Source organism: Adiantum capillus-veneris, chromosome 5 (assembly GCF_014529385.1).
Source record: "Adiantum capillus-veneris isolate H3 chromosome 5, ASM1452938v2, whole genome shotgun sequence".
NCBI lineage: Eukaryota > Viridiplantae > Streptophyta > Polypodiopsida > Polypodiales > Pteridaceae > Adiantum > Adiantum capillus-veneris.
The window spans coordinates 53949964-53961303 of NC_140935.1; the positions used below are offsets into that span (position 1 = coordinate 53949964).

General features: G+C 41.4%; 1 pseudogene; it reads right to left on the bottom strand.

The window, feature by feature from the left end:
* Positions 1–221: 221 nt before the first annotated feature.
* Positions 222–3253, bottom strand: LOC147457335 (uncharacterized; annotated as a pseudogene).
* Positions 3254–11340: the final 8087 nt, after the last annotated feature.

Consider the following 11340-nt stretch of genomic DNA (forward strand, 5'->3'; position numbering starts at 1 on the left):
AACTCATGCACAGTTGGAAATTCATCTAAAGGTGTATACATCAATAAATGTCCATTATACACCTCGGTAGCACATACTTGTTCTGCTATAAGCAACTCCTTTTTAGCTCACACTAGTAGTGTATATAAGCAACAGACTACTAAACCCCTTATTAGACAACTGCAAAAGGAAAAAAGCAAATTCTTAACACAAATTGCAACTCCTTTTTAAGTTCACAGAAGTAGCGTTTCTATGCGACCACTGAATATTGAACCTTACCCTTCCTGCAGGGGAGAAAAAGATACATACTTTGCTTACCACTTTGACAAATCAATTTATGACCCTAAAAGAAAAAGTATATTTGGTATGTTAACATCACTATGACTTGCTTTGTCAAGGCTCAGATTTCATACTACTTTGAAACCATTTGGCCCTGCAAGCTTGGATTGCACAAGCGCAACACGCTACTAGCAAAGATATAGGTCTTCAACTCAAAACATCAAGAACTAATTGTCGCCGAGGTGTTGACAGCCCAAAAACTGCTAACTTCAGCAGACTAGTAGGATAAAGAAAGTGTCGTTTAGCGTCGCAAATGCAAGCACTAAAGAACCTTTGAGCCCATCCACCTTTTTCTTCAACCTTTGTCATTTTGCAGCAACCCCAAAACAATGTGAATAGAAGCATGTCAAAAGCTCTGCAACTGGGCTATGCTATGCTTCAAAAGAAAATGCCTTCTGTACAACCATTACCTCGAACATGCATAAACAATTAGCCCATTCCCACCTACACATTAGGACTCCAGTCAAAAGGCTGGTAAACAACCTTGAACTGGTTTCCATCAAGCAACTCCAGCAGGTTCTCAGCCTTGTTTGGCTCTAAGTGATTGACAAGCCATCTCAATATCTCCAGCTCATTCTTCCCAAAATCAACACTAAACCTGCAACCATTTCCAACAAACTCCAGACTGTTAGCCATCTTGGAGGATGTATAGTCTCAATGATAGAAACATGGTTAAGATAGTTGAAAGCCTGCATAGGCTTCTTACCACTTGATGATTTTGCTGAGAGAGACAGTTTTAGACTCATGTCAATGACCACACCCACCATCCAGAAAGAAAGCCCTGACAGCCGCCCTAAGCTCCGCATCAATGTCTCTAGGAGAGTAACACTTGAGAGCCGGACTTGAGCGAGACGCATTTGTTAGCGCAAAATGTATAAGACATTGCGATTCTGGCAATGCTATCTGGCAAGAAGTAAAAATATCAGTAATGCTACCAATATGCAACCGCAACGGAAGAAATATATACTTTATTACAAGAGAAACAAAAAAGCAGCAAAACAACTGCTGTCCTCCAAAGGGATGACACACAAACAACGAGGCATAAACCTTGCTTACACTAAAATCCAGCTCCTAATATTTGACGATAGAGATCAAAGTTACATTACCACAAGTCTGTTATTCTAAGAGGAATGTACAAGGAAATCACCCTTTCTACACCCATAATAAGGATACCCACCCATTGTTAGCGACAGAAGCTCATGTTCTAAGGTAGAAAACCTAATGCATTTGCAACTTGAATTACCTTCGCCACCCAATAGAGTTTTGCTACCCTTAGGATGACTTCTAAAGGCCAAAAATATTAATAGCTTGCCGTTGAGTTCTAAATGTGTTATAATCTGTAAACTTCAACACTCTTCTCCTGAGACTTTTTCCCTATTTTTTACTTTGCTTCCCATTTCCCTCGGTTTCGACCCCCCTCATTCCATACAATCACTGAAAGCTCCCCAAAATTCCAAATTTTAGAATTTTTTTGTTAGCATCTCCGTGCTTGTTCGCCCTTCTCCCTTTCCCACAACTATGAGACATACACCTCGATGGTAGCACGACATATTAGTTAATCTCTCACGAGCCTGACTTAGAGGACACCATTACTTTGTAGTATTCAGGATACATACTGGTAACCGCTTGTCTTTTGGTCCAAAAGGCTTGATGAGTTGATAAGGTGGTCGTTGATTGCCTCGTAACACTCCATTCTGTATTGCTGACAATGAATACGGGTAGCCACCGACCAGGTATTGGAAATCTCCAAATAGCCGTCTCCTATCCAATGGACCGTTGGATGGCCCAGGATAATTATCGCATGTATCGTCATGATGTTGTAGAGATTGATAAAGAATGCAAGCTTCTCCTCTTGTGAAAGGGTGCTAGGATCAAAGCGATGCAGCAATTCTGTCATTTTGACATACCTGCACATAACATGACAAAGGTCTTTAAGTACAAATAATCATTGTATTCATTATGCTGTAGCTAAGTAAGTCTTGATAAATCAAACCAAAAGAAGGTTCACCTTCTGAACTCTTCGCTCATAGAGATGCTTTGATAGTCAACGCGCTTGCCATCATCTGAAACATACGAATCTATTATGGCAAGGGTGAACTTTCTTAGGCTAACTTCAATCTCTGAGGTAGAAAGTGGCTCCGCATCATTTGTGGTTCCATTGAAGTTAAAACATTTGGTTGATACGACTGGATCATGCTCTAGAAACCGATAAAGATGATTCCCATCTTCAAACAAATTTTCCCTGAGCATGTGCAATGAATATGAAGAATGAACAGAATGTGGTACCCCTCAAAAATGCCAAAGAAATCAGGAACTTGGTACTTACTGCAAGACATGACGAATAAAATGTTTGGCTGCAACTTTCCTTCCAAATTCCACTGCCTGCACAAATCATCTCGTTAGCGACAAATTGTCATTCTAAATAGAGCAAACGTATGCAAACACTGAATGGACAAAAGCATTCCTCAGCTGCTATAGTCTACTTAATGACCAACGTTGACCACAAGAACGTGATTTATCCGGTTGTCAGAAGATAAAATACACCTCTGATACAATTCAAATAGTTGCCAATGACTAATTAATTTATGACTAGTTACAATAAAAACTTTATTATATATGCTGTTTCATGTTCTTTCGAATTTTGTCTTTCACTTGGGTCTTTGCAGTATATTGAGGCTTGATTGAGCAGTCCATGTGTCTATTGTGTCATTTCTATCTCTAGTATGTCGGTTGATCCACTGTTTCAATTTCGTTTTTTTACAAAATTCGTGCGATCACATTGCACTGCACACTGTCGGGCACTTGAGTGAGACTCTCGAGCATTTTGCTCTCAAGCTTCATGCACAGAGCGCCAGGACAGGTTTTTCTACTACAGCTGTTCTCATATTACACGCCCGGTGGGACCTGAACTGAAGCTCACTAAAGCTGGAGGCATAGCAAGGTCAGCCAGTGAGTGGTGTTGGGTTAAACGCCCTAAATGACCTCTTAATGTATATTTTTATACTTTGTCTAGGTTCACATTGAACCTGGACACATTTTTTAAAAGTCACTTATAATAAAGTGGGAAAGCCACAAACTCATTAAGTGAGTTTTCCCCAATCGTGCGAGCCCTCTCTCTTTGTTGTTTTTGATCTTCAGCGCTACTGCTCTCCTGCACTCACGCTTGGTTGCACCCGGCCCAGACCTGCGCTATTTCACCTCGCGCATCTCCTTGTAGCCTCTTCTTCACACTTTCAAGTGGTATTAGAGCCCTAGGGTCCGAAACAAGCCCTGCGCATGTTGCTGGACAGTAAGCTATATTGCTTTCCTGCAACAAAAATTTTCGCTTCCATCGCGAAGCTCCTTGCTTCTGTGGTCAAGGTCGTCACCAAAACTGCCAAAACAGCCCAAAACAGACTGTTTTTAGGTCAAAACAAGTGATTTACAGGTTATTACAGGTTATGACTGCAATACGCAAGTGTACCAAATTTATGGGATCACATGTATTGAAGTTTTGTGCAAGGATTTTAGTGAAAAGCTGAGTACATGTGATTTAAATCACATATTCAGCTGAAAATTCCGATTTGGACAGTTTCATGTAAAGAAGTTGTGATCTATCGAATGCAAAGTCTTGTGGTTGCTCCTATTTGCTCAACTTTTCAGCCTATTGCATCTCTCTTGTATACACACTTGTGGTTGAGTTAAGATGGCTGCTACCTCTTCCGCATCTGACACTAAAAGTTTGATGGAAATCAAACGGTTCGATGGTCAAGGCTTCGACCTTTGGCAAGAACGCATGCAAGGTATCCTTTTCTTGAAGGATTGTGAAGATGCATTGCAAGAGAATAAGCCGCAAGGTTTGTCTAACTTAGAGTGGGCCAGGTTGAATAAGAAGGCCATGGCCTACATCAAAATGGCTATGAATGATGACATTTTGACAGACATCAAGCGTTTAGACTCTGCTTATACAATATGGCAAAAGCTAAAGTCCAATTACGAGAACACGCCTGTGAACCAGGTGCATTTGATGCAAAAGTTGGTGAATATACAGCTTGATGACTCGAAGTCAACTTCTAAGCATTTGAGTGCTTTTACATGTGTGTTGAGTCAGTTGCAGGACAATGGGCTTCAGCAATTTCATGATAAGCTGAAAGCTATTTTTTTGCTTATGACATTGCCAGATACATGGGAAACATCGGTTGTCTCCTTGAGTAACAGTCCCAACCTCACGTATGACGATGTAAGAGGGTCTATTCTCAATGAAGAGATTAGACGCAAGTCTAGTGAGGAAGGTGACAGTTTTGCCTACATCGTAAGAGGTAGAAATCAAAAGCGTGATGTGGGCAACAGGACTTAAAATAGAAGTAAGAGCAAGACAAAGGATAAAGATGTCACTTGCTATCAATGTGGCAAAAAAGGCCACAAGAAACCCGATTGCAGATATTTCAAGAAAGAGCAGGATAGGAAGAAGGAAGCGCAAGAGAAGAAGAAAGATGATAAGAAAGGGGAAAAATCAGCATGTGATTCCTCCAAGGATGCTGAAAATGCAAATGTATCCTCTAGTGTGGTCATTGAGGAGTTGTCAGACGTTGAGGAAATTTTGGTTGCGGCTTCATGCTCTTCAGATATGGTGATAGCTAATACAGAAGACATGCTTATCTCAAAGAAAGATGTCATTGATGCATTGCTTAGTGCTAATGATGACCTATCCCAATCTTGGATAGTACATTATGGTGCTTCGTTCCATGTGACTCCATCTTTGAAGTGTTTTGCTACATATGCTGCAGGCAATTATGGCAAGGTGTACCTTGGTGATAATTTTACTTGTAATATTGAGGAAATGGGTACCATGCGCTTGGCTCTTAACGATGGTCAAGAGCTTGTATTGAATGATGTCAAGTTTGTACCATGCATTAAGAAAAGTTTGCTATCAGTTGACAAGTTAGATGCACATGGTTTTACTACCATCTTTGCTGGGGGTTCATGTAAGTTACTTAAGGGCTCTATGCTTGTTGCAAAAGAGTCTAAAAGAGATCATTTGTACTATCTTTGATGTAAAGCTTTGCCTAGCAAGTTACTTGCTGTTGCTAAAATTGCTCACATACGGAATTGTGGCATAAGAGACTTGGCCATATGAGCCAAAGGGGTATTGATGTCCTTTCCTCTTTGAAGAGGGTTGATGTAAAAGGCAAAAACTTGGATTTTTGTAACGATTGTCTTTATGGAAAGGAAAAGAAATCTTCTTATTACTCTGGTGTCACTCGCAAAGCTAATCCTCTTGATCTTATTCACTCCGATGTATGCACTATGCATGTTAAGTCTTTTGGTGGTGCTTCGTATTTTGTTACATTCATTGATGATTGTACTAGGAAAGGATGGGTGCATTTATTGAAAAGTAAGAGTGAGACTTTTAATGCTTTTCAGAAGTTTCATGCTTTTGTCACTACTCAAAAGAATGCTAAGCTTAAATGTCGCAGGTCCAATAATGGAGGAGAATATGTGTCTGTTGAATTTCAACGTTTTTGTGATGATAATGGAATCAAAAGAGAGTTGACAGCCCCTTATAATCCGTCTTCGAATGGTGTGGCTAAGAGGTACAACCGTACTTTGTGTGAGAGAGTGCGTTGCATGTTGTCCACCGCTAATCTTTCCAAGAGTTTTGGGGAGATGCATTAAAAACTGCATTTCATATTTGCAATCGCTCTCCGAATAGTACGCTGAAAAATGACATTCCAGAGGAGGTTTGGTCTGACAAACCTGCCTCTTATGATCATTTAAGAGTATTTGGCTACGAAGCTTTTGTTCATGTACGCAATGACTTGAGAACAAAGCTTGATATGAAATCCATTGAAGAAGTCTTCCTAGGTTATGGAAAAGAAGGTGAAATGGGGTATAGAGTGTGGTTACCACAATTAGAAAGGTAATTTGTAGCCGAGATGTAGTGTTCAATGAGACAAAATTGCTTAAGAATGCTACCAAATCTGATTCTGACAAGAAAACAGTCAGATTTCAGTCTTTCGTGCCACCCATTGATGTTGAAAAAGAGCCTCATGATGCATTACCGCAAGCTGAAATTGATAATCATCCGGTTAACCTTGAAACAGAAGAGGTAGGACATGATATTGATGCTCCTAATAAGGATGGACAACCACTTGAATTAGTTGAAAATGATTTGCAACAGCATGATAGAGCTGAAAATGAGTTGCCTCATGATGTAGAACCGTTGCCTGAGAATGTAGATCATTGGGTACGAAGGTCAACTCGTTTGAGAACGCAACTGCAAAGATTTAATCCCTCTTTGCATCATGTAATGTTGTCAGATGAGGGTGAACCTCTTACTTATAAAGAGGCTAAGTCATGTGAGTCAAGCAGTAAGTGGGAGGTTGCAATGCAAGAGGTAATGAAATCCTTGTATGCAAATGATACTTGGGATCTTGTGCCATTGCCTCAAGAGAGAAAGGCTCTTCCTAACAAATGAGTGTACAAGATTAAGATTGTGGATAAAAACCCAAGTACAAAGCAAGATTGGTTGCAAAAAGGATATACAAAACAAAGGAATTGATTTTCAAGAAATTTTTTGCCTTGTTGTAAAGCTTACAACGTTACGTGTCCTTTTTGCTCTCGTTGCGATGCTTGATTTGGAATTGAATCAAATGGATGTAAAGACAACGTTTTTGCATGGTGACATTGAGGAAGACATATACATGAAACAACCTGATGTAACAGACTTGGACACTCCAAGTCAAGAATCAATCACGACAGCACCAAATAACCACTTCAAAACAGTTCACAATTCACAATAGATTTGCACTGGCTCGGCGGAGTTTCGTGCCTAGAGATGTTGGCCCCAAAGACTGGCGCCCCTTCCTGTATTTCTTTTTGTATTAATCAGTTCAAAGTACAAGAGTGGTTCGGGCTTCACTCTCAAATTCTGCGTCCTGATGGTCTGCAGAGTGTGAGTCCTAGCCACATATTTATTGATTACAAGGGTTGCCAAAAGCAGAGCCCCAAAAGCTTCAGATCAAAAGCCTAAATAAAAGCAAAGGCTCTTTTTCCTCTCTCAAACTCACTCGAGTTTTTAATAATAATCTCTCTCTCTCTCTCTCTCTCTCTCTCTCTCTCTCTCTCTCTCTCTCTCCTCTCTCTCTCTCTCTCTCTCTCTCCTCTCTCTCTCTCTCTCTCTCTCTCTCTCTCTCTCTTCCTCTCTCTCTCTCTCTCTCTGATAATTGCGTAGAGAAAAGCAAGGTCAAAAGCTGTCGTCCACAACTATCTCCACGCAAAAGCTGAAAAGCTACCGCCGTACGGTGCCACGTCAGCATGTTGCACATTTTCCGAGATTTCAGTATACTGCCCTTTTAGGGTTAGGGTTAGGGTTATGTTTTTTGCTGGTTTTAGGGTTTGCAAGTTTTAGGGTTAGGGTTTCCAAAAATTAGGGTTTTCAACAGCAGTTAGGGTTTCGGCTCTCAGGCAAACACGTCATCACTTTGTGACATACCCCCCTCTTGAAAGCATTGTAATCACCCTCGATAACCCCTGCAAAACAGACAGAGGCCATAAACCGTCTTAGTAGATACTTCCTGTTAGTATCTACGTACTAGGAACACACATCTAGCACATGTACCAATCGACAGTCACATCACACGACATCACATGACATTCAACATTGATTTGGATCTTAGACCATGATTTATCAACAATGTAGCTAGCAATCGCATCTAGATCCAGTCAGGACCTCATCGATGTCTGATTGACTAACCCCTATTGCAACCATGTCTATTCGAGATCAAGTAGACCAAAATGTTGCAGTCATTTCGTCTATCAGTTCCTGCACTTAAAAGAAGTCAAGAACAAATCAGTATCATAATCAGGAATTCTATTTAATAAAGTCATACAGCAGAATACTGTCAGCTTTCAGTATCCCTGAAGCTCAAAGAGACATCAGTGACTCTAGTATCAAAATCAAGGCATCTGTTGACAAAAGAGCGGAGTGACTCCCCTCTTGTGCATCCCGCTGCACCAGATCTCCGGCCAAGCTGAATTCCAGGTTCCATTTGGAGTAGACTATGCTAAACCAAAAGCATCGAGGTAAAGTTTCACAATCTAAGGAGTATCTGCCAGGTCCTCCTCCTCCATCCACTTTGCATCCAATGCAAGATAGTTCTTGAACTTAACCAAGAACCGCCTTTGGACTTTACCTTTATTCTTCGTATCCTTGTGTGCCAAAATCTATTCAGGAACAAGGATCTCCTCGTTTTTCTTCCACTTCGGGTTGCTCATCAGGCACATCACCTTTGAAAGGTTTCAAGAGACTCACATGAAATGCATTGTGAATCCTCGAAGTATCCGGCAGTTTCAATCAAAATGAGACATCATTTATATTTTCAAAGATCTGGAAAGGTCCGTAGTATCGCTTACCAAGCTTTGGAAAAAGCCTCTCCTTTCCATTTTTCTTTCTCAGGCGTGCCTTCGCAAAACGTAGGAGCACCCAATCATCCTCCTTCAATTTCAAGTCGCGACGATGGCGATCCGCTGCCTTTTTCTGTCGTTCTTGAGATTTCTGCAAAGTCTCGCGAAGCTTGGCAAAAGCCGTATCTAAGTCTCGCGTATATTCATCCGCTTCAAAAATCTTATCTTTTGTGCTTAGGAAGGCTGGAACCTTCGCAGCACCTTCAACAATCTCAAATGGCGCCTTCCCCATCGAAGAGTGTATCGTGTTATTCTAGGCAAATTCCACCAAAGGTAAGTACTTTTCCCATTGAGTCTTTTGATTTGAGATATAAGACTTCAATAAATCAAAAATCACTAAATTGGTAATCTCAGCTTGCCCGTCAGTCTGGGGGTGGAACGATGACGAGAACTGCAACCGCGTGCCAATGTTCTCCCAAATTGCCTTCCAAAACAAACTCGTAAATCTGGGGTCTCTCTCAGAGAAAATCGTCTCAGGCATGCCATGTAATCTGAAGATCTGGGCCACAAACAGTCTCGCTAAGTGATTCGGCTTGACTGTTTTCTTCACTGGAATGAAATGAGCCTGCTTGCTAAATCTATCAATAACAATCCAAATACCATCATGACCACTCTGCGTTCTCGGGAGATCAAAAATGAAATCCATTGCAATAATTTCCCAGGGGAGGGTGGGTATGGGTAAAGCCCTATGATTTATGCATGTCAAACTTGACCTTCTAGCATACCAAGCAACTGCGCACAAACTCTTCCACATCCTTCTTGAGTCTCGGCCAAAAGAAGTATCTCTGTACCCCTTTCATGGTGGTAGCAATGCCGCGGTGACCCGTAAAAGGTGGACAGTGGCATTCAATCATAACCTTTTCCCTCAACAACTGTGTAACACACAACAAAGTTTTTCTCATCAAGTAGCCATCCCGAATGGAGTATCCTACTATTGTCTCCCCATCCCGTATCCGTGTGAAAACGTCTGCAAAATCTGTATCGTGGCATACTGGTCAACCATATCCTCGAAGCTTCTATTATGATGTATCGCGGAAATAGCCAGAACCAACGGCTTCTGAGACAAAACATCTGCCACCACATTTTTCTGTCCTTGAACATGGACAATTTGGAAGTGAAACTGTGACAAGATGTTCGCCCACCGCATCTGCTTTTCCGAAAGCTGCTTCTGTGACAAGAAGTAGTGCAAACTCTGATGGTCTGTAAAGACAGTAAAATCCACTCCGAGTAGGTAGTGCCACCATTGAGTAAGAGCATGGATAATCGCCAAAAGCTCTTTCTCATAAATCTGTGCTGTCATCTCCGGCCTTGAGAACAATCGACTCTCGTAAGCAATGACATGGCCTTCTTGCATTCAGACCGCACCCAGACTACGACCACAAGCATCACAATATACTTCAAATGACTTCTGCAAGTCCGGCAAAGCCAAACCGGTCCCGTAGCCGTTTCTCTTTCAATGTCTGAAAGGCAGTCACCTCTGTGGGTCCCCACGAGAAAGGGACTCCTTTCTGTGTCAAGATATGCAAAGGGGAAGCAACCTCTGCAAACTTTCGAATGAACCGCCTGTAGTACGAACACAGTCCCAAGAAGCTTCTAACTTCATGGACATTCTTCAAATCGGGCCAATCACGGATAGTCTCTATCTTGGCCGGATCCATTTGCACTCCTACTGCTGAGACAATGTGTCCCAAAAAGTGTATCTCTGGTAGAAAAAATTCACTTTTCTTTGCATTAATCACTAACTTGTGATTTCATAATGCCTAAAAGACCTGAAGCAGACGATCTCTGTGTTCTGCCTCATTCTTGGAGAAAACAATGATATCGTCAAAGAAAGTGCCAACATATAGCCTGTGCTCTCGAAAAATCATGTCCATCATCCGTTTAAATGTCGCAGGAGCATTGGTTAAGCCAAAAGGCATCACCAAAAACTCAAATAAACCAAAAGTCGTCCGAAAAGCTGTCTTGTAGACGTCTCCCGACGCGATTCTGATCTGATGATATCCACTCTTCAAATCAATCTTGCTAAAGCACGATGATCCCTGTAACCTGTCGAGTATCATCAATCCTAGGAATGGGGAATCTGTTCTTGATGGTGATTTTATTGAGAGCTCTGTAATCGATGCACATTCTCCAAGATCCGTCTTTCTTCAAAACCAACAACATTGGAGAGAAATACGGTGAAGTACTAGGCTGGACAAGACCCTTTTCCAAGAGGTCTTTCACTTGGTTCATAATCTCTTCATTTTGTGCTCGGCTCACACGGTAAGGTGGCCAGTTCGGTGGTGTGCTTCCAGGTATCAGATCAATGGTATGATCTTCAGGACGAGCAGGTGGTAACTTGCCTAGCAGGCCCTTTGAGAAGCAATCGGCATGAGTGTAGAAAATCTTGGCGTTCTTTATCAAGTTTAGACATATTTGTGCTATCCTCATCACTCAACTCTTTCATAAAACAAACTAACTGGATTTCATTAATTTAGAAATGGCCAAAGCCGATACAATAGAGACAGACTGGCCCTTTAGTTTAATGTCAAGTACAATGGTTCTGCCCTTCTCTGTAGTTAATGTTGCTTTCCTCGC